Raw genomic sequence first — 24783 nt, 5'->3', positions numbered from 1 at the left:
CTGCAGCTCCACTAAGGAAGCGTAATTCATTACGGCTTTTCAAAATGGACGCCCCTCCGGCTTCCTGCTCCATTGATTTTTTCCCCCCTCTGCAAGTAACAAGTGAAGGGCCAGCTCGGCCTGCAGATTTAACCCTTATTAACAGCTGTTTAAATTTGAGATGCGGTTTGATGGAGAGACAGGAGCCTTCTTATATCCCCACTCAAAGGAAACCAAAAGGAGACGATTAAAGATGAAGCCGCGCGGGCGTCTGGTGCTAGGGCTGGCGAGACCGCATCTACCCCATCAGAGGAGGGGCCCGGCTGCTATTCAGTAGTTTATCCAAATAATGGGCTCCTACTTTGCCCTGATTAAATATTCAAGACCAAACCTTTCCTCACCCGCAGGAAGCAGGGTTGCTGTGCCGCGGTGAGATGCACACCATTGCAGACTCGGGGGTGTTGGCTCCGAGGTTGAGCTCTGCGTCCTCCTCGAGAGTCTGAGCAGAACTCTTTGGACCACTTTGCCTGGCTGGGGTGTCCTTGGATCTTGGAGTAAACTTGTGGGTTGAATTGGTGTTCCTGATTGGAAGCACCTGTTGGGGAAACAGAACCTGTAGAAGAAGATAACACCCTGCAATTGCCAGCTTGGCCTCTGTCTGTGAGACCATTGCATGTATGGCCCCCGAAATTAATCAAAGGCAGTGCTGGGTAAAAGAGGATGCTTGTAGTCCAGGACAAGGCTGCTCATCCCAGCCTTGGTTCCCAACAGTTTCCTAATACTTGATTCCTGAGGACTCTACCCCTGTAGTCAGGAGAGGTGGTGGTCTCTAAATTCCTTCCTGGAGAAAAGAACTTGGGGCATTGCACTGGTCATTGCAGACATGACAAAATGTAACTTTGAGGAAAATTCAGCAGGCAAAAGAGCATGCAGAGAAGGAATGGAGGTGGCATGCCTCCCTCAAACATTCCTCCTGCTTTGTTCAGATTTCGACACCCCCCCCCCACTTCCTCTACCAAGCCCCATCTTCCATCAAAACATAAAATTGTTCCCAGAACCAGGGTTATATCCTGTGAAAAATGCACACACATGTACTGCTGTAAGAAGGCAATTCCCTCATTCCCATACTATATAAATTTATTTTCCTGACCTGCAGTATCTGACTCAAGGAGTCTAAAAAAGAAATATTCTCTGACAGAAACAAAATAAGACAGTTCTCAGTAAATCATACACTGACAGCAGCAGCATTTACATATTAAGTGAAAGAGGATGTCAGCTTGCTGGCTTCTAATGTTATTTTCAACTCAAGTATATACACACAAGGTTTTTTCTGGAGTCTAAATTTTATTGTAACAATTCGTAGTGCAAAACCTTACTATACCTTCCACAAGGAGTTTTTACTCAATAAAAAGTCATTCTTCCTCCTCAGAGTCCTGAAATAGGAGAGAAAATACACAAAAGCATGGATCAGTCTCTCTATACCTCCTCAGTTCATTTTCATAGGTTTTACTCAAGTTTTTCTAGAAGACTCAAATTATATACAGAGTTTGTTATAAATAGGATTTTCTTCAAACTATTTTGAAACAAGGTTTTAAAGAATTCATACTGTCAAGAAAGTTATTGCCAGATTGTACTCACCAAGAAATGGCAAACTTTGGAAATAAAGGTCTTCTACTTTGTTATTTCTTTTTTATTAATGACACCATAGGAAAAATCACAGAGATGAAGCACTGGAAAAATAAACTATAAACTTTCATGTACATCCTGTCAAAGAGCAGATGAAGGGAGGTGTGTACTGTAAGAGCTGCCAAGAACTTTCAGGTTCAGAACAAGTGTCCAAGCATGATGGAGACTTGGCAAAACTTTTTCCTCTTAATTTCAAACTTGCACATATGTATGAAAAAACATAATTCCTATTTTTTCTGAAAAGCTTTCCCTTTCTAGAACATTCAAGTCCTGCTGCAGGAGCACGTAGAGCAAGAAGAAGAAGCTACTTATATGGAGGAAAACTCCCTTCCAAAGAAGGAAGTTACTGCCCCACAGGGAGAAGCTCTTTGAGAGGGGACACTCCAGGAGAGACATGGCTCATCTACACACTGTCTCCACACAGTGAGATAGTTATGGAGTGGTAAAGGTAAGGATGGAGGCTGGGGAAGAAAGAAAAACAACTTACTGATATTACTGAATACTTCATATGTCCCCAGGAATGTGCTGAGAACTTTATACATGTTGTCTCATTCAATCTTCGTAACAATCCTATGAGATCAATTATCTCCCACCCCATTTATTATCTTTTTCATTTATAGATGGGTTGGGTAACCTCTTTAAAGCCTGAAGGGCTGAACTGGGACGAGGATGGCAATCTATATAATTTGAAAGCCACTTTCTTTCCACTATAAAATACCATCTCCAGTCTCAAGGGTCTTTGGAAGTCATACAACCAAACACTACCGAAATCACAAAAGGAGTAGAAATAAGAACCTTGATTCTTACTTCAGTCATCTTTCTACAATAGCAGAATGGCAAATGTTGTGTCCACTTCAAAATGGTTTTCCTACCCATTCGATTTCCTAAATGAGTCTTGCATTCTCTTGTTACAGTTCTTAATACTATGCCACACATAATCAGAAACACGCCATACTATGTCATAATGACCATAAAGGGCATCTGTTATATCCATCAATTGTTTCAACAAATATTCACTTGTGCCTCTTACACTATAGAGCCCTTGGGTTAATAAAAGAAATCCATCAGGCACAGCCTTAGCCTGGCGTCTTGTCCTCACCCTTAACCCCTTTGACTACCTTATACTTAATCCCACTATGATTATCAGAAGCTAGAAAGACTGTGCAAGCAAAGCAAATCTAGACAGGCATCCATACAACACCACAGAGGGGTGGTTCCAATTCCCACAATGAAGGTAGAAGGTCTGGCTAACCAAGGGCTTCTCTGATGACTAACACAGGTCTCAATCTTTCTTCCATCCTGGTATCCATTCCTCCAGCCTAAGCACAGACCTGCCTACCTTGGCTCCTTCCCCTTTCTCTCCCATTCACTCAGTCCCACTTGCATCTGAACTAGTTTTCCGTCTACCCTTCACATTCCACCCCACCTTCTCTACTAGCCCTGTCTTTAGTGTGCTGTGAAATCCTGCTCTGTTTAATGAATAAAAATGTATATAGCCACAAGCCCTTACACAGCATTCTTCCCACCCCACCATCTAAACAGAGACATGGCTTCTCTTAATTATACAATAGTTCTTAAACCCCTTTCAAAAAAAAATTAAATAAATAAAAATTGATTACCCTTGATCTCAGCCTCCAATGCAGAGCACTGTGCCACAGTCATTGCATGCCATGAGAGCCCTTCTTTGCAATTCTCCTTCCTCACTCCTTGATGTGATCTTCTAACCCTGGACCCTTTTACTTCATCAGCCCATTAAGCTTGTACTGATGATTGATGACCTTGGCCTCTCAGGATCTCAACCAGCTCAACATCACTGAACTTCATCTCCTTTCTGTTTCTCATAACAAAGTCAGTGACTCTCAAAGCATGGTCCTTGGAACAGTAGCATCAGAATCATCTGGAAACTCATTAGCAATACAAATTCTCAGGCTTCACCCTGGGCCTTTTAAATCTAAATCCTAAGAGAGTGGAGCAGCAGTTTGTGTTTTACCAGGCTCTGCAGGTGATTCAGATGCACTGAAGTTTTAGAACTACCAGTACTAAGTATGGCCACACCATGGACCATGTATGTCGTCATCATTTTAAGCTTTTCTACTCCAAAATATCTCTGCTTCACTGTCTTGCCATCACTATTTCCAGGCCCTCAAATTTTCTAATCTAATATTTTCCATGGTCTGGAGGTCAGAGCCTCTTCCAGCCTCACCCTCACCCAATCTAGGCCCAGATCAGCCATTTCCATGATACCTATAAGTCTGCAACTGTTACTTGATTGGTTTTCCTTAACATAGACTTTTGACCAAAAAAGGCTATAAGATTGAGAAATTCCAAGCTATTTGCTTTCTCTGGGCCCTTGCTGCTGGTTTATATGCAAAATATCTTTTCTTTTGAAAATGCTAATATTTCTAACATCTATACACTTTCTTAAGACTGACATTTCTACTTAATCTTCCACACTGTGGGCAGATGACCTTGTCTCTGTAAAATGAACAAAGTCACCCAAACAAGTTCCCTCAGTTTCCATCTGCTGTTCTCCAAACCATCTCTCCAGCAGATCTGCCTGACACTGAGGTAGAGGTGAGCCTCCTTCTGCAGGTGCTGATTCCCCTCCTTGTGACCCCACTAAGCTTGCTCCTCAGGAATGCCAGTGGAATGCAGGGTCTCTAAGAGGAGAAGTTCAAGACTGCATATTGCCAGAGAGGGGAGGCAGTTGAGGGATAACAGTGTCATAGGTGAGAAACAGATCCCAGGTGAGACCTGGAGAAGAGCTGTTTTGTGGTGGCTGTTTGTAGATAACTGGTTTTGGTAGAGATTGAGGAGGGCAGAAAGATTGTAGGAGGTTAAGGGAATAGTAGGAAGGATGCAAGGGTGTGCCTGCTCCTCTATTAAAAGAAATTTATCCATGCAGTAAAGGATGAAAGGAGTGTTGTACAGAGAGTAAAGTGGGTGGACTCTTCTCTGCCGTTGGTGAGACTGTGTTTGCTCTATGCAGAGGATAGCATCTAGTAGAGAGTGATGATGGAGTAAGGTTACTAGAAGATGGGACAATTGAAGGAAAAAAAGAATTGTAACGGACAGAAAAATATGTAACAGCAAAACCGCAGGAGACCATTTAACAGGAGTCTTTTTGAAAGTTATGGTACATTTTGTCAACTCACATAGGCCCAAATGGAAGTAAATTGTCTTGCATAACCAGCAAGAGTAGGAGTGTGGATGGAGATGGCTGTTCCCAAAGACACGATCCTTCAGGACCACTGGCTCATCTCTGCCACTGTCTGTGTAGGGTCCATACTCTCTCTATAAAGCCAAGCATAGGCTAAACCCACTCCACAGTCTGCTCCTGGCACACATCTTTGCATCAGAAGAGAAAGGGTTTTTCCCCAGGTCCAGTTAAATGCCATAAGTATTCTGATTTGTCCTGTCTATTTTGTGCCCAGCCCTACAGCCTTAGAAAGAGGGAAAAGACAAAGTCTTATGATTGATTGTCTACATTAAAAACACAGGATGGATAGAGAAGCTCTTCTTCACTCTCCCACAAAAGGTATGGTACATTGACCTCCCAGTTTAGGAAGAAATCTTGTATAGGGACACAGAAACAATCAATGTCAACTAAAAGTAGTGAGCCTTGGATAGGACCAAGGCACCTCTCCGACCCTGTGAATGTGAATGTTTTATATATATATATATATATATATATATATATATATATATATATATATATGTGTGTGTGTGTGTGTGTGTGTGTGTGTGTGTGTGTGTATTTTATGTGTGCCTACCTATGTATGGGTATATAGTTACTGAAGTCTGTTCTAGGCCAAGTACTCTGGAAGCAGAAGCTGAGATGGTCTGGTATACAACATGTTCACTGGGGATCTGCACCTGTGGAAAGAAGAAAAAAGAAGTTGCATTTGGCAGTAAAATTTCAATGCAGCCTGACAGAGCCTGTATAAGCCAGTAGAGAGTTCCGGAACAAGTGTCACTAGTAAGTATCATCTTACATCAGAAGGAAATGGCTAGACCAAAGTGGCCAGGACTTGATCCTCCTGCCTCACTCACTGCTGGATGTGGGCGGCCCAGGGAAGGCATGATGCTGCAGGGAAAGCTCTCTGCAACTGAGGCAGAGAGTGATGATGTGACAGCTAAGGGCTGCCATCTGCATTCCTCAGTACTAGGCAGTAAAACTCCTTAAAAGAGAGATCCACAAGGTGCCTCTGCATGTCTACAATCCCTGAGTAGAGGAAGCAGTTCTGTCAAATGCCCACCAGGCCACACTGCCCTGTGCCAGTACCAGTCTGGGAGCAGCAAAGCTAAGTGGAGGGTGTCCGGGCTCACATGAACCTCCAATGAGTCCATGAAAAAGATATTTCCAATTCTAGTATGAGTAGATGTAATAAATTTAAAATGGCAGCAACTTCCTTAATGTACCTCTCATCAAGAAGTGGAGGCTGTATCCTCTTTCCCTGAATGGATTGGCCTCTGAGTGTTTTGGTCTCTAGGTTATATCAGAAGAAACACTGTGCTATTCCTAGGTATAACTTCAAGAGAACTTTCTCTCTAGAAGCCTTATGCTCTCAAATAAGTCCAACTATGCTGCTGGAGAGATCATACAGAGGAGCTCCAAGATGACTTGGAAATGGAGAAGGACCCGTGTGAGCTCAGCCTCCCAGCCATCCTCACCCAGCTGCCTGGCAAGTGAGTGACAACTACCCACCAGCTGAATACACCAGGTGACCCAGCTGATACCCGTCAGCCACACCCTGCTAAACACTGACAAAATGGTGTGACATGATAAAATTCAGTTGTTTAATGTCCCTCGTTTTCCAAGTAGCAACTCCTTATAGGCCATACAGTATAGAAAACCTGGCCTCTGACCACTACTATAATAAAGGGTAAGTATGCAGCAACAGATAACTGGAAGTGTGGGCAGAAACAGAGCCAAGGAAGGACATGGCGATTTCTGGATCAGTTAAGATGGAAAGGTCGCCGTGCAAGGACAGCACAGTGAGGGCCAGGATGGGTAGAGCCTAATAAACAAGAAGTTGGTGGGCAGATTAGAGGGCACATCCATGGGACTTGCCTGACTTCTTCTGAGATGAACACCCCTGGCCTCCAGACTCCTGGTGAAGTGGTGAAGGAGGCAATCTGCTGACATTAGTAGCTAACAGAAAATAAAATTGTAGCTTGGAGATGAAAAAAATGGAGAAAAGTAGAGCATAGATGCCAAGAAAAATGAGCAGCATGAATAACAGGGTCAGCCAAATGAGCCACTGAATGTCAGATGGCCAGGATGTGTGACGGTCAAGTCACCAGCGTTTTGAGGCCCTACCAAATGATTCTCTGCCGTTGGGCAGCAGAACTGGGATTGACTCAGTTACAATGGGCACCTCAGTCCAAAGGAGGTTAACAAGAGATGTGCTGATGAAGATGACCGTGTGTCAAGCCCAGCCAGGGCCCTGGTGCAGCAACACTGGTGCCCGAGAATGTCGAGCGCATGGAGATCTTGGTAAAAGAATAAATCAGCATCCCATTCATTTGTTCATCCAACAAATACTTATTGGGAATCTAATATGTGCCAGGTGCTATTGAAAGCAACTTAGTTTCTACCTGAGAGTGAACAAGAATGGGAAAAGAAAATGAAATTAACTAAGTCCACTGAAGAGAGGTTGAGACTAGTGGACAACCTAGTCTTCTCCATCATTTGTGGTACTGATTTGTTTCCATTGCCATTAAGACTAAAGGGTTTAGCGTTTCCTCATTACTTAAACACATTGTAAAAGGAGCGCCTATAAAGGCCCTGTCTGGTTCCAAACATAGACTGTACTCTGAAATACATTCCGAAAGACTTTAAATATTTTATGAATGGCCTGGACTCCTTATATGCCATACAGTATAGAAAACCTGACCTCTGACCACTACTATAATAAAGGGTAAGTAACTTAACCTTTCTGTGATTCTATGTCACTATCTATGGCAGACAATGATCCTGAACAACCTGTTCTGAGTGCTTACTGGCTCCATTCATTTGATAAACACTTACTGACTACCCTAGTATGTGCCAACTGTCGAGATGGGTCTGACAGAAACAGTGGCATTAACAGATATTGCTCATCTTTGAGAAAACCTTAGTTTATATGAGAGATAAGCCTATAATCAGCTAACTATAATACATATGCCAAAATTCTGAAAATGTACTATTCACAGTGTATTTACTATGTACATATATGTGTTTATATAGACACGTGTGTATATACATATATATTTGTACATATATACACACACACATACACACCTACATACACACAAATACACACACACATATATATACACATTATACACATACACACATATTCTCCTTTAGTCCTCAGAAGAATTCTATAAAGTAGATATCACTTTCTCCAGGTTCTATGACTCAGAGACAATAACTGCCCAGAGGTAGGTGTATCACAAATGGTTAGACTAAGTTATGGTTTCCAAAGTCCCTGCTATATTCTCAATACCACAAAACCTTAGGAAGTACTACATTTATGTACTGACATGACTCTTAGGTTGGCTTGTACTCTTTAAGAGTATGTATCTTGCCTGATTCATCAGGATTTCCTCCTTCTATGCTTAACATATATTAGTAAAAAAAAAGTATGCATTTTATAACCAAAATGAAGTGCACATTTAACAAACATATGTTCTCTAGAAGTATGTAATAGACATTAAATAATTTAAAAAACAGAACAATGAGAGGATGCACAAATGAATGGAAGAGAGAACGTGTCGATAGGTTTAAATAATGTGTGAATGAAAATCAGATGAGCTCTGTCTCGGGGCATTTGTGTTTGCTTTTCCTGCTATCTGGAGTGGTTTTTCCAAAATCATTACATGGCATGCTTCCTCAGCCCTCTCTTCAGCTCTCTACTTGAATTTCTCTCCATGAGTATGATCTTCACTGTGACCCTACAGAAACGGCAAAATCCCAACAACCACCACCTCTGTATTTTATTCAGCTCCATTATTTTTTTTGCAGACTTACCACCAACTTACTTGTGTGTGTGTGTGTATGTGTGTGTGTTGGTGTGATGTATATCACACATGTACAAGTACACTTGTTAATTCATTTACCATGTCTGCCTCTCCTTCCATAAACTCCGTGAGAACAGGAGCTTTGTCTGTATCATGCCCTGCTATGTCTGAATGTCAAGGGTGCTCGACGAATATCTGTTGAATGAATGAACTTGGCTATTAACCATTACCATAGGAATCAGATTGCTTCCTACCTTTCCTCTTGTTGTGCCTGAGGAAAAAATAATTTTAGCAATCATTCAATGGCACTGTGTTCCAGAAATGTACTTCTTGGAAAAAAAGCAATGAGGTTGCTTTTTTGTTTTCTTTTCTTCTCCCTTATGTCTTTGTGTGCGTGCGCACATGCCATGGGGTTTGGTTAGGGATGATGTGTTACTACTTTTCCTGTCTGCAGGAGCTGGAGAGAAAACCCAGCTGTGTGCATTCTTTCTTCAGTCAACTCAAAAGGTCAGAAAGCGAGCTTTGCACCTAGAGAGGAAGGCATTGTGAAGGCCTCCTCCTCTCCTCTCCTTCCTTTCACCTCTTGATTTTGCTAGTGGGTTGATGTTAAGTAAAATATTGTTACAGCCATTATGATGTTAGAAAAGGGTGAAAGAAGAAACCCTGAAACTAATGTGTACTTCGTGGCAGGACAAAAGAGGTGTAAACACCTCCATTCAGGCTCTCTGTGTCTACTGCCCACAGCTCACCATCAAGCACTTAAAAGTATTCACTCTCTGATACAGCTTTTTTGTTTTGTTTTGTTTTGTTTTGTTTTGTTTTATATAATTAGTTTGAGAAAGTTCTTCTTTGCAAGATAGATTTAAAGCATAATACTGTAATAATATTCACTGCAATGGAATTTTACCTTTATGATAATATTACCTACACTGGCAACCAATCTCATTCTCCAATTCTCTGTGTCTCTAATTACTTGGAGAAACATCCTAACATTGTGATATTTAAGTGTAGGCCCTATGTGACTAGGATGTTAATAGACTTTGTAGAACCTTTGGAATTAAAATAAACTATAAGCTGGTGAGCTCACAGCCAAAGCTGAAATATTAATAATAATTTGTGTGACTTCATATTTCACATTTTACCATTGCTACTCTCTGTGCGAGGAATAAGTCATGTATTTATTTTCTCCTAATTATGGACGGTGAGACTCTAGGAAGACCAACAATGCCTTTCGGACACACAGCTACAGATAGTAAAGCCAAGATCTTTGGGCTCCTAAGCCTTCTTCCATTGGCTCCAAATAGCCCAGAAAATTTGAGACTGCAGTGGCTGGAGGCCTTCCCCTTAACAAGGCACAGCTGGGACTCCATCAGGAAAAGTTAGGATCTTTGAAGGCAGCTGGTGATGAGAGCATCATGGAATTTGTGCCTCTAAACCCAACTCAGGTCAGTGACTGTCAGGAAAAAGCCCTGAATCCTAGACTAAACAGAGGAAAGCAGAGGTGCCCGGTGGGCCTGCCACAGCGGCCTGATTTCTGGTCTGGCCAAGCATTCACTCTGAAATCCTGGTGGATTCAGCAATAAATCATTGCTTCCGTTCTTAAATTTCTCTCTTGCCATGAGAAAAGTTATTTACTTTATGATTAATAGTGCTCTGAAAATATCCACGTAGGTGTATTTCTTCATTTCTGCCCTCGCTCCTCTCTTTCTGCTTTCCGTCTCCAGCCTCCCTCTCTTCCTCCGTTTCTCTTCCCTCTCTCCTTAGAGAAGGGCCTTTTAGATCCTCAATCTTGCTTAGGGTGTTAGTTTTCTATTTCTCTGTTAAAAATTATCACAAATTCGCATCTTAAAACAACACACATCTATTATCATACAACTTCTGTAGGTCGGAGGTCTGAGCACAGCATGGCTACATGGTCTGCTCAGGGTCTCACTGGGCTAAGGTGAAGGCACTAGCTGGGGCTGCTGTTCTCATCTGGGTCCTCTTTCAAACACATTGGTTGTTGCTAGATGTCCTTGAGGCTTTAAGATGAGAGATGCTTAATTTCCTGATAGCTATTGGCCAGGGACGACTCTCGGTGCCCAGAGGCTGCCCACAGTTCCTTGCCATGGGCAATCCAGTGGCAATTCACAGCATGGATATTTATTTTTCCTTCCTGGAAAGTGTCTCTCTGACTTCCTTTTCTTCAACAGTGGAAAGAAACTCTGCTTTTAAAGTGTTCTGTGATTAAGTCGAGCCCACCAGGATAATCTCCCATCTTAAGATCAACTGTTCCATGTTACATAAGCTAATCACAGGGTGAAACCCATCACACCCACAGTCCCAGAGACTATGCAGGACGTGCAGTCAGGGGCATGGAAAATTCTGGGCCCCATCTTAGATTCTGCCTGCTTCGCTCGGCAGTACCCAGGTGTGTGGGATGCAGTGTGAACAGCAAGACAAGACTCTTTCTCCTCTCATGACTCTGCCCTACTACTTGACACCTGTCCTCTCAGATGCCTATTTCTTGGACCTCTTCTAACTCTCTGGCCACTTTTCCATCAGCCATTGCATTGGTTCCTTCTCATCTCCAGATACTAAATGCTGGTTCTTCAGGATACTCACATGACTCCTTTGTTTATCTATAGACGCAATGGAGTTTTACTCAGTCATAAAGAAGAATGAAATTATGGCGTTTTGCTGGTAAATGAATGGAACTGGAGAACATCATGCTAAGTGAAATAAGCCAGATCCAGAAAGTCAAGGGTCAAATGTTTTCTCTAATATGCAGAAGCAAGAGCAAAATAAGGGGGAAAGGAGGTGGGAACAACACTCTTATGAAAACAGAAGAGAGATTAGTAAAGATCAGATGGAAAGAGGTTGAGTGGGAGGAAGGAGGAACAGGAAAAGGGAGGAATGGTGGAATAAACCTACCATATATGAATATACCACAGTGAATTTCACTGTTATATATATATGATGCACTAATTTAAAAACATTATAAATAAAGTATTCCTTAGAGATCTCATCCCACCCTAGGGTTTGAAGTACCATCCATTAACAGATGGTTCCCTAAATTATCTCTATAGTTCAGACCTCTCCTGTGAGTTCCTGACTCACGTAACCAATTTCTTCCCCAATATCTCCACTTGCTGTTCAATAAGATTATCAAACTTAACATTTCTAAAAATAAATCTAATTCTGAAACTTTCCCTAAACATTCCTCTCCAAGTCCTCCCCATCTGAGAAAATGGCGACTCCGGCATCCTACCAATTTTTCAGGCCAAAATTTCTGGAGTGATGTTTAGCTCCTCTTTTTCTCACATACCACAGATCCAATCCATCAGCAAAGACTGTTGGCTCTGCCTTCAGACTGTATTCCGAGGGCTGGGCATGTAGCTCAGTGGTAGAGAGTTCACCTAGCACGTGCAAGGCCTTTGATCCCCAGCACCACAAAAAGAAAACACAAAGAAACAAAAGCAAAATTATGTACAGAATCTGTCAACTGCTTACTTCCACTATAAGAAAGCCACCATTGTACCTTGCCTGGGTTCTTGTAGTAGATATTTAACTACCTATTTATTTCCACCTTTCTCACCTGCTAACATTCTAGCCTGTTTTCTGCACAGCAGCTAGAATGACCCTTTCAAAATGAAATGAATCATGCTACTCCTCTATTGGAAATGCTCCAACGGCTTTCCATCTCACCCAAAGAAAATATCAATCTATACTCCATGAGTTCCGCCCCCGCCCCCTGCCATTTCTCATCTCCTGTCATGCTGCTGTCTCCACCCGACTCTGCTCACTCCACTTTACCATAACACGCTCCACGATGCCCACTGTGAAAACAAAGCATATGCCTTCCACAGGGCGTTTGCACTTGCTTTTCTGTTGCTCTTCCTTCAGATATTCACCAGGCTCATTTCCATATTCTTTTCCAGTGTTCGTTCAAATATGACTTTTTTCAGAAAAGAATTCCTGGACAATTTTAAACATCAGGACACCATCCTGGGACTCCATCTCCCTTGGCCTGTTTTACTTTTCATCAGGATACTATCACCTCCTTTCATTACCCATGAAGTAATCCACTGTGTATATTTATTTCCCATTACCACATATAAATGTAAGCTGGATGACTTGGGACTTGGTCAGTTCACTGCTGTGTCCCAGAGCCACAATTAGTCGTGTCAGGTACATAGTAAAAGCATTCAATGCACAATTTTGCTGAATGAACAAAAGATGTCCAATCATAGCTGGGTGCAGTGGTGCCCACCTGTAATCCCAGCAACTTGGGAGGCTGAAGCAGGAGGATCGAGAGTTCAAAGCCAGCCTCGGCAGATTAGTGAGGCACTTAGAAACTCAGCAAGACCTTGTCTCTAATATAAAAAAGAACTGGGGATGTGGCTCAGGGGTTAAGCACCCCTGGGTATAATCCTCAGTACCAAGAAAAAAAAAAAAGATGTACAATCACTTATCCATCAGAGAACATGGATTTTCTTCACATGGTAGTTTCTAGTAGAAAATGCAAAGGTAGGAAGGAGAAAACTTAAGATAACCTTATAACTCTCTTTAGAACATGAGCAAATTCACTCACATGACATCAAGGTGAGAACAAAGGCAGGCTTTTATGGAAGAAAGGCATTCATTCAAATGAGCTACCATTTTCTTTCATGTCAAGGGCTGGAGAGTGAGTTTCAGCCAAGGATAGTGTGCACTGATGGGAGCCACAAGATGCTCTCAGCCTCCTGATCCTTTTTCTTCCACAAGCCAAACTAGATTCCCGCTTCCATATCTTTTTTTCCATGGCTCTCTTCTTGGCCTAGCCTCACCTCTACTTTTCAAAGAACCACCTGAAACATCATTTTCATCACCAAATATTTCCGAAAGCACCTATGCCAGGTGTGGGAATCCTTGTCTTAGACCTTCCAGAATCCCCTAACATGGCTTTCATTGTGTACTTTCTATCCCTTTCTTTTCCAGGGTATGGTATTGTCTTATCTTTCTATCTTCCTTAGCCTTAACACTATGTCCTACCCAGAGAAGATGTTCATATGTGTTCATAAGATGGGATTGTGTTGATTCAAATTACGGCATTAAATTGGGAAGTCAGGCATTTAACCAGCAGATTGCTTTATTGCATTTCCAAACTGAGGGCCTCAGAAGCAGTTTGCCTGATGACTCAATGGCTTAAGACAATGGTCATCTGTCCACTTTGCTTATGGGCAGCTCCCAACCAACTAGGGAGTCTAGGATTTCATCAGATGAAAGAGGAAGTCAGGAATGGTCATGGGGAGAGAATCCACTTTTTAAGCAAACTAAACTCTACTATTTTCCATTTCATGCTCACTAGCTGTGTTTCAAAAACATTGTACTTTAAAAATCTTGATGAAAAGCAACTTCTTCTCTATTCAAGTGGAATAACACAATTTACCCTGCACTGCCCATGGCCCCTGCTAATGCTTCCGTGGGAATATAGCAAACGGCCACTTTCCTTTGCAGCCTTTGATTTGTTCTTTCTGCATCCTGTAATTTCCATCCACACCGGAGAGCCAAATGCTGTGTGGGGCTAATTAAACACTATAATTATCCATGAGCTATGGCCCAGAAGTAGAGAGAAAATCTAACACATGTCTGATTGTAATATCAGGTAAATACTCAAGATGTGTGACTGGTGAAATGCAAAATATTCTATTCATTTAATATTCTTGATGAATAGTGAATTAGTCTAATCACATTAGCTATTCTATTCATTTATTAGGTAAGAGTGATTAGAAGTGAATAGCTGCAGAAAAACCCTCTCGAGTTGCAAAAATTAGACTTCTATAGTTTTATTATGTTTATTTTCAACTCAGGGTAATTGTCTATAGCTTTCACTGAGATGAGTCTATACCCCTCCCTTGTCTTGGCTTCTTGAAAAACTGAGTGCTGGTTACAAGCATAGAGAGGGCAGATAAGACAATGCAGATCTGGTATACAAATGATCATATAGATCGTATAAACATGTAAAAATATTGCACGCAAACATTGCACTTCTAAAGACATCGCCTTACTATGTTTTCTTTCTTTTTCTAGAGGCACAATTTGCATACCATAAAATACATGAATCTTCAGTGCATAGCTCAATGCTCAAAGAATTTTGACCAATACAGATGCCCATGTAAGCACAACAGAGTTCAAGATCCAGAATATTTCCCAGAAAGCCTCTCTGGGCCCTTTGCAGTCAGTCACCATCCCTTTCTAAGGGGTCACCACTATACTGACTTCTGTCACTATACTCTGAATCAGCCTGTCCCTAACTCATGGGAATGACATCACATGGTCCCCCCAGTTGGTGGTTAAAGACCAATGTTACCTTTTTAATATAGGAAAGCAAAACAAAGGGAAAAGTACATAATTCCAGAAACATTTTTAAAAAGCCTTTAAGATTAAAACAATTTTGAAAAGTAATACATATGTATCATGAGAGATTTCAAACATTACAAAAAACTTTTGGAAAAGTCCTAACCCCTATCTTTGTCAATATTTTTCATTACAAAACAAACCTGCTGGATAGCCCCCATTGGCTCCTTCAGCCCCTCCCTCCACCTCACCACCCTGCCATGGGCCCCTGGAGGCCGACCTCTGTGAGCTCGTCAAGGGCAGGGTCCACCTGGGTTCTGCCAAAGGGAGGCATTAGTTGTAGACAGGAGGGCAAGGGTATTTAGTCCCCAGGTTGAGTGTGTGTGCATGCGTGCGTGTGCGTGCGTGCGTGCGTGTGTGTGTGTCTGTCTGCCTGTCTGTCTGTGAGGGAGAGAGAGAGAAGGAACTACATTTCAGGCAGCTCTCTCCTAAAGCCAGCTCCTCTTTCCAGGTGGAGGATGGTTCCTTCTCCCTCAGGACCATGTGGGCAGAGTCCTCAGCTTTGACTTGTTATCCACTCCAAGCTCCACCCCCAATCCCAGTTGCTTCAACAGCTTTAAACAATCCCCTCGTTGAACTCCCCTCAACTGCCCCATTTGACTGTGCTGCCTGTCCTCGGCCCCCTGACCACCACCCAGTTTCCTTTAAACAGACTTTATAGGAAATGCTTTTGCATCTATTGTGTGTATAGGCTCCAAGGTGATACACTGACTATTTCTAGAGGGCTTCTTTATTAGCCACCTCTTTCAAATCATAGTACACTGAAGTACCACCTCTTCCTAACGAAAGTACACTTAAGTCATCTACACACCTAATTCATCCTGGTCTTTAAACACAATGACAAGTGATTCAAAGTAGGTAATATACTATCTTCAAGCTTTTAAGTTATTTTTACCATTTGAACTTACTTTAGATGGATTGCCAAATCTCTCTTATTGCAATTTCAGACTTTGTGTATACAGGTGCTTTGGAAAACTCATATATCTTTTTCAGTTGGTCTCGTATGTGTAAGGTATACACAAGCAGAGCTTTTCCAAAGCTTCACATGGAGAAAGAACAAGATGGAAAGAGTAGACTCACTCTTGAAGCCATAGGTATAAGCCTAAGATAAGACAGGGAGGGTAAAGGAGACTTATTAGAGTCAAGGGCATTTATCAGGAGTCTGCTATGTGCAAGACACTGTGTTAAACACTTACTAGACATTAATTCTCACATTTGTTGCATGGGATTAGGAGCTACGTACAATTTCTAGATGAAGAAACTGGAAGAAACAAGATTTTAATCCACCCTCTGAGTTCAAAGTTCCAATCTTTGACTCATCAGGAAGCTCTCATTTACTCATGTCCTGGGTGGAACCAATGTGGCTAGTGAGGCTGAAGTCCAAAGGCATCCAGAAAAGCCAGAAAACAACTAAGTTATTTTAAGGGTCTAAATTCCTCAACTCAGACAAACCACGTTGAAGTATATGAAAAGACTCAGATGCACCATCAGAACTACTATTTTGCTTAAAAAAAGTGTGGGAAGACCCAGAGATGCTTACCATACAAAAGCAAAGACCTGAGATGATGAGACAGAATCCATCTCCAGGGAGGTAGCAATCTGTGGAGCTCCAGGGATGGAGGCTAGTGGATGGGATCTTGAGCGGTCAGCTTGACTTCATAGGTTCATTCACTTATTCAACAATTATTGAGAGTCAATAATGTGCTGGGCTCTGTGTTTGGTGCTAGTAAACACAACAGCAAATAAAAGAGGCAAATCCAGCATCGTCCTGGAGCTCACATTTTTATAGGAATAGACAATAGGCAAATAAACAAAAGAGCATGTAATATGATAGGTATTGGTAAGTGCTGTGAAAAGACCAAGCAAGGTCAGGAGGCTATGAGAAGAGGACAGGGGTTCAGATCTCTGAGAAGGTCTCTTCTCTGAAGGGAGGGAGTGAGCCCCATGGGTATTTGAGGGGATTCATGTGGATATCCAGGAGGCAAATGTCATCTGAGTTAGATGCATCTTTCACTGTGTTTGAGGAATAGCATGAAGGAGATGATGCTTGAAGCCAGATGATCATACGTGGGTAAGGGTGGGTAAGGAAAGCGGTAGAAATTAATCTCTGCTACTGGCATAGTGTGAGTAGAGGAGAGACATGCTATGACTAATGCTTTAAGAGGGTGGCTCGGGACAGTGGAGAGAATAATGTTGAGTGGAGGATGAAGTAAGTAGACATTAGAAGAATGAAAAACAATCCACTTGAGATGAGAAAGTGCTGAATTGGGCTAGATTTATGTGGCAGTGGAAGTGGTCAGAGTTTGGATAAATCTTGTAAATAAACTCTGTAGCATTGTCCTTGGGTTGGATGTAGGGAGGGATTAGAAATGAGCTATCAGAGATGATCCCAAGGTTTTAGAAATGAATAAATAGTAGAATGGAAAGGTCATTTGTAGAAATAGAGACAACTTCAGAATAACAGGTTTCTGGAAAATATGAAGAGTCAATTTTAGACATGGTGAATTTGGGGTATCTGTTGGACATCCAAGCATTGAAATGTCAAATAAGCAGGTGACTGTATGGATCTGGCTTTCAAGACATAGGACTTAAATGGATATCTATATTAGGAGTTATCACTGTGTGTGTGTGTGTGTGTGTGTGTGTGTATAGTATTTAAAACCACAGAATCAGATTAACCCTCCCACCTCCACTGTTTGTAAATTGAGGATTGAATCCTAGGATACTCCAAAATTCAGAAGTCAGGGGTCTGAGGAAGAACAACACAAAAAAAGAACGAAGAGGAACCGTCCTTGACATGGGTGAACCAGGAAAAGGTGACTCCCCAGGAACAGGTGGAGGAACTACTTTAAGGTCAAAATGTGATCAACCATGGCTATTATCACTGGTAGACCAAGCAAGATGGTGGCTGGGAATCAACTGTAATTTCTGGCAACGTGAAGATCTTTTGCAACCTCAACTAGAGTGGCAAGAGAGTATTGAGAACAAAGACCTAAGTGGATTTGGTTCAAGATACAAGAAAAATTATGGATTCATCAAGAAAGAAGATGGAAACAGAATGTACAGACCACTCTGTCAGTGAGTTTTACTGTAAGGAGGAAAGGAAGAGTGGGGTAGTATCAGCCCTAGGGTGAAGATGATTTTGGTTGCTTGCCTAATTGGTTGAAAGATGGGGGCTGTTCCACCGTGTTTTCAGTTGATAGGGATGATCTAGTAGAACAGGACCTAGTAAAGCAGTTGATAAAGGAGACAGGGGGACAATTGCTGAAGGTATGTGCAGAAACAGGAAAAAGGGTAGAAGTTCTAGTGCACAAGTAAGAAGGGTTTCTTAGAGCAAACCAGAGTAATTCTTATCTGCTTTGTATTTCACAGTTCCAAGGAGAATTTCATTAGGGGAAATGTGTATTTTGTTGCCATCTTTTAAAAAAGAAGCCAACTTATAACAAGTGCTTCATTTATCCCTCACATGTTCCTCTAAATCAGTTTACCCCATTTAATGAACCAGGAAACTGAGACTTAGGAAATTTACATGATTCCATCAGGTTTCCAGAGCTTGTATGAAAACCAGGATCCAAACTGGGAATGGCTGATCCCAGAAACCATAAAACATTTATTTCCACAATATTAGAGCTTAGAATTCCCTCAGAGGTCCACCAGCCATCAGCTATGAGAAATCGGAACATCCTTAAACGTTGTCTTAAGATGTCAAGCCAAATGTTCACACCCCCTGTTCAATCTCAATAAATAAATAAATAAGCAAGCAAGCCAGCCAGACTAAGAATGATACAACTAACAAAAACCTAAGGAATCCAGGAATCCCACATTCAACTGTGAGGGAGGCAGGAGTAAGTTTTATACCTGGACCCTCTGCAGTGAGGTCTTTGGGGAAGATATGGTTTATTTGACAGCCTTTAAAGACAGAGGGTGATGAAAGTCTTGGTGCTTGACAATGACATAGGAAGGTCCTGGGTAGGGCTGGACTCCCAGGCTGGGCTCCCAAGCTGGGCTGTGGACAGGAAGGAGCAAATGTTTTCCCCTGAGATGGAAGTACAGTGGCCGAAGTTGAGAAAAACATGATGGGTTCTTTGGGTTTCTAGTCACTTCGTGGAACACTTATTAAGCTCCTATGACATGAAAGCACAAATGCTTCATGCTTGGAAAATACAGATCAGCCACCATCCTGCCCTGAAGGTACTCGCACAATGAACAATTCAGATTCAACAGAAGATTCCTAAATACCTTTTTTATTCAGGGTTCTCCAGAGAAACAGAACCGAGAATACCTAAATACAGAGATTTAGAGATTGAGATTTCTTTACATATCAAGAAATGAAATTGGCTCACACAATTGTGGGGGCTGGCAAGTGGGGACTTAGTAGAGTGGCCAGCAGGCTGGAAACTCAGGCAGGGATGAGTCTTTTCTTCTCAGAGAAACCTCAGCTTTTCCTCATGAGACATTTAACTGATTGGATGAGACCCACCCACATCATCAAGGGTAATCTACTTAAAATCCAACTGAGATAGTTGTTAACTACATTTACAAAATGCCTTTGCAGCAACACCTGGATTCGTGTCTGATTAAATAACTGGGTACTACAGCCCAGACGAGTCGAAACATAAAGCTAACCATTACCATATCCTACTGGTTTCCAGTTCCTTCCATAGAAGCCAAAAACAGATACTTTATTTTAGAGACATTCATCTTCTGGAATTATCACTTGCTAATCAGATTTTAAGCTGTAGAACACTGAGAGGCCAGAGGAGAAGCTGTCTCTGGACGACTGTACACAAGAATAGTTCATAAAGGCTCATTGTAATTAATTTTTATTGTGCAAAAGCAGAAGGCTGGCAAAGTTGAAAGGGGGTAATTTCACGAGTCAAAATAACAAATAATTAAATACAAATAGTCCCCAAATTCCCAAGAGCAGAACGCGGTCTCCAGATCTTGCTTCTGAATGAAACCTAGCCCCTGACCCCTGCTTCCTCCCAGCAGGCCCGACTCTTGGCCCCTCCTTCCCACCAGGTCCCCGGGTTCAAAAGTCCCCAGTCTCAACAACCTTCCTTTTACCCCTCCTCCTGGACCGTTTTTAGGGCTGCCATCAATCAGATGGAAGAGCTAGATCTTGGGCGTTGAACCAGTACTCCCCCAAAAGGCGAGGATTCCTGCCTGCTGGCTGGGGAGAGGGGCCCTCACTGGTTGTGCTCCTTGCGAACAATGAAACCTCTGCTCCGAGGTTCTTTGTTCAGCTCCACGCTCGCTCGGAGCCCCGGGAGCTGAGCGGTGCAAGCACGTGTGCTGGATATTAAGTCTCCTTTCAAAGACACTGCGGTGGAGGAGTGACGTGGGAGCCTGCTGGGTGCGGCCCTGGGGGCTCCAACCCTCTGAGCTTCGTTGTGGACAGGAGAGAGCGCAGAGACGGAGTCACACCCCTGAGCTGGGGGCCATTATCTTTCCCAGAGGGTGAGGGGCTAAGGGGACATGGACTTCTTCAGGCAGGAAGCCCTGTGTGGGGGTTTCAGAGAGCCTTGAGTAATGACCAGTGTAGGTTTCTCACGGAGGACTCATTTATCTGGGTGCCAGTGGGTGAGCCCGGCTTCCCAAGCTTGAAAATTTAGATTTATTGGGTGCCAGAAATTGGACTGGACCCCATTTAATAGGCCCATGCACCATGAAGGTGAGGGTGGGGGCTAAGAGTCAAGAGGGTCGAGTGGATGGTGAAGGGCGCAGTGTGAGGAAAACCAGCGAAATCTGATTAGCGCCATAAAATTCCAGCCACAGCAGGCGGGAAGTACAGGGCTCAGGAGAACCTGGTGGTTTATGAACACAGCCGAGATCAGATAAATCTGTGGAAAAAGAGAGGTGGAGGAGTGGAAGCGGGCTTTCTGAACTCACAGGAGGGGCTGCTGGAGAGAGAGAGCTTGCAAGAGAGAGGCCACAGACTCCCCAAGTCTGCATGAAGACAAACCTGCTGTTAGGAGAGGTAGATCGATTTAAAAAAGCCATTTGCTAGTTACAAAAAAAAAAAAAAAGACATATATCTTGTTCAGCCTCTTACCCTGAAACAGAAGAAAAGCTCTGGGATTTATGGAATGTGGATTTACATAGAAAGACCCTGTCATATATAAATAGTAGGGCAGCCTTCTAACCTGAAGAGAAAGGCCAGGCAGAGGGGGAGGCACGTTTGCAGAGTGGGTGGGAGGAGGTGGGACTGACATGGAAACCATGGGCTCTGGGCCACATTCCTGCAGCAGCAGACAGGCGGAATTTATACCCCCTTCTTCTGGTGCCTCAAGGTCTTCATTGTCTTTATCTATTTTCTCTCTTGGGCTAGGAGGAGCTATATAAAAAGAACTTCCTAGGTTTTGCGATATTAAATGAAAAAAAAAAAACATGTATTACAACCAACTGATTGAATCTCTTTACTCATAAGTAGATGCCATAAAGTACTGATTGTGTTTTTTCTTTGTGCAGAGCACCAAACTGGATCCATGGTAGGAAGTCACTCCATTCATTTATCATTCATTCAAGAAAAATCTGGGCATAAAATGATAAATAAATTTCCCTATCGGTTCCCTCAATGTACTTCCATCCCTTTGGGGTGAGACAGACTAGTAAATTCACATTCCTCTGGAGATGTGAATGAAGAGCAAGTAGACAGGACAGGGAATTCACAGAAGCCTTCCCAGAAAAGATGACTGTCACACTTAGGTTATGGGCACCTGGGACTCAGTGGTCTTCTGAAGATTACATTTCTCAGTCACCAACTCGGAGGTTTGTGCTCCATGTCAGCACGCATTTAGAAATGCCTGGATTTCTGGAAATTTATTTGTATTATTAGTTTTCCATTGCCATCACAAAATACCCGAGACTGAATAATATGTAAAGAAAAGAGGTTTATTTAGCTTACAGTTATGAAGGTTCACAAGTATAGCACTGGCTTCTGCATAGTTCTGGTAAGGCCTCATGGAGAATGGCATCATCATACCAAGAATTCCTGTGAGAGAGAGAAATCATATGGTAAGACAGAAAACCAGAGAGCAGGATGGGGCTGGTATTGCTCTTTTTATAACTCACTCTCTGGGGAACTAACTTACTCTGCAAGACCAGCATGAATCCCTTCTGAGAACAATGGCTCCCAGTGATCTAATTACCTCCTGCTACACCCACTTCATAGTGTTTCCATCACCTCTTAATACTGCCACATTAGGAACCAAGCTTCCAACACATGAACGTTTGTGGGACACATTCGAACCATATCCAAACCATAGCAATATCCAAATGCCCAACAGCATCTGTGGATAGAAGTGCAGGCATCTACCTTGTAAATAATGCAAGCATGTATCATGTAATAATTATTTTTATGAGCTATTCTTCTTTCACAAGGATACAGATCATCAAAATTCTTTGCTATTTATTATACATTAGTTTATTACCTTCCCTCAATTATGTGGTGAAATTTATATCTTTGCACATGGCCAAGGTGGTAGCCCCTGTGGCCCAAGGCAATTAGATAAGGTCTTAAAGAAATCAGACTGTGAACAAGGCAGAAGTTTAATAAAATTTGAAACCCACAGCTGTCAAGCTACATGAAGCCTCATGCTCAAAGATGAAGCAAACATCACTACAGAACTGTTTAGTATAAGAAGCGTGGATAAAAATGTTGTAGCCCATTTTGGTGACAGATTTAAAGATTATGTTGGTGTTGGTGTTTGTGTGTGTGAGTATATATATACATATATCTGTATGTATATCCATGTGTATATTTATATGTGTGTGCGTGCATGCATATATGTATGGTGTATTTATATTGATGTACTAGAGGAGGGAAAGCAAAATTGTCAAGACAGCGCTTCTCTAGCAATTCCCAGTCACCTGTTTTATTTCTTCTTATTTCCTCTCCCCCATTCACCTTATTTCACTCAAACCCCCAGAGAGCTTAGAGCCTTCAAGCTCCTCATCTCTGTATTCCCATTCTACTCCTTTGAAAATTTATCTGCTATCCCTAATTTACATAAATGTCCTTCCCTTGAATTATTTTCATTTAAGCAGTTAGTATATGCTAACGTTGAAAGATAAAGTTTTGAGGATGGCAGAGAGGTTCAGGAATGAATTAGCAACAAGTCAAGGGGAGAGGAGGGGGAATAGAGAAACTGGAAAGAGACTCTTGCTTTCCTAGTTTTGGAAAAGTAAAACAAAGAAAGGAGGAGTCTGAACACCTGGATGGCAATTTGAGAGCTGCTTCTTACTCCTTTGGGCAAATCCCTCTCACGTCCTCTTGCTCAGAGTCAGTCTGCCCCTTTTCTGTCTTGCATGGCCTTTGCAATCATCTTAAATAGCATTATGTATCAGATTGCATAATGACCTGGTAGCTGATTACTTGTTTCTGGCCATCTCCCCCTCTACATGCTGAGCGCTTCAAGGGAGGGGGCCATGTCTTCCCAGGGTCTGACATCTTGACTAGCATGTTGTAAATGCACCATGAAAGATGTCAAGTGCTTTTCCAGTGAGTTTAACTATTCTGAGTCAATACCATCCCCTATAAGATAGAGGTTTGCCCATTCACTGGACAGCCTGATAGGTTTAATCCTGAAGGAGACACAGATGCATGATCTAGCAACTTAACCTAAAATAATATTCCCTGCCTACCTGTGAGTCGTGGAGAGGAATCAACAGATCAGACATTATGAATGAACTTTGCAAACTGTATGTGCAACTGGAGTTGAGAGATGATTTTTTATTTTTACTCATTACCTGAGCCCTGCTGATGCTGTGTTCTCCTGGCCCTGCAAGGGTTATTTTTGCAGATTCCCGCAGTCTCCCTTCTCTGTAGCTCCCAGCAGATGTATTAAGTGTAATCTTGGAACTGTTCCAGGTTCCCTCTTTAAGACTCAGAATGTTCAATATTTCCTGCACGCAGCAGGCTGCTCTGGCCTGGCCTGGTGCCAGGGACTCTGATGGGTACAACCCCCAAGCATCCCTGGTGTCTGGGCCCCAGCCCCAACTTGTCCAGGTTCCATGGGGCTTGCTTGGGAAGCAGGGACAAAGCCCTAGCGGAGGCGGCCACTGCAACCCCATGGCTTGCAGTTGAGATGTCGGCTCTCCTGCTCCCTCCAGAGCACCTGCAGAGGAAGGGAAGTCTCACTGCAGGCTGTGCCTCCAGTTGCTAGACCAGCCAAACCCCAGGGAAGCAGAGGGGCCTCTGGGCTGCCCTGAGGCTCTGGCTTGGTTGACTGTAGAATTAATACTTTCGAGAGATTTCCATGGAAAAATGAAAGAACGGCAGTGAACTGGGTCTCCTGGATAGTTGCTGGGCTAATCTCATGGGAGTTGACCCGTCCTGCAAAGTGTGGGAGATGAGGGTCCCCAAATGATTTTGCAGTGAAAGCTGCCTCCCTGTGACCACTCCAGGATAATGCCACCTCCTTCTTCCAGCAGCAGCACAAGGGGAATCCGTGTCCTTCTCGAAACGCTGGCAGGGAAGGAAGAGATTGTGAGGAGTCTCTGGGACCACTTCCATTTAGACCCAGGCTCCCCTGCTCTCCCTCTTTTTAATTAAGTTGCATAATCACTTGCACTAGCTGAACACATGTGCCACACTCTGGACTCATGTTTGCATTTAAACAGGAACTGGTTTTGTGCCTTTAAGTGTGGTCTTTTCCTGACAGTTTTCTCAATCCTTTGTCTTTCTGTTCAGTTGCTCTCCCCTCCGCTCCTGATATTTGTTTTCTTCCA

The 24783-nt window shown here is 42.7% G+C and overlaps 1 long non-coding RNA gene across 2 annotated transcripts; it reads right to left on the bottom strand.

Moving 5' to 3' along the window:
* Nucleotides 1-386: 386 nt before the first annotated feature.
* LOC139707133 (uncharacterized) lies at nucleotides 387-15362 on the bottom strand. Of its 2 annotated transcripts, none has more exons than XR_011708679.1 (4): nucleotides 15272-15362; nucleotides 5439-5541; nucleotides 1361-1412; nucleotides 387-592 (listed from the first exon to the last, which is right to left on the bottom strand). It is a non-coding gene; the product is annotated as an uncharacterized lncRNA (long non-coding RNA). The 2 variants fall into 2 exon arrangements; XR_011708680.1 differs by lacking the exon at nucleotides 15272-15362 and adding an exon at nucleotides 11981-12067.
* Nucleotides 15363-24783: the final 9421 nt, after the last annotated feature.

The sequence above is a fragment of the Marmota flaviventris genome, chromosome 9 (assembly GCF_047511675.1).
Source record: "Marmota flaviventris isolate mMarFla1 chromosome 9, mMarFla1.hap1, whole genome shotgun sequence".
NCBI classification, from domain to species: domain Eukaryota; kingdom Metazoa; phylum Chordata; class Mammalia; order Rodentia; family Sciuridae; genus Marmota; species Marmota flaviventris.
This window is presented reverse-complemented; position numbering and strand designations above follow the sequence as displayed.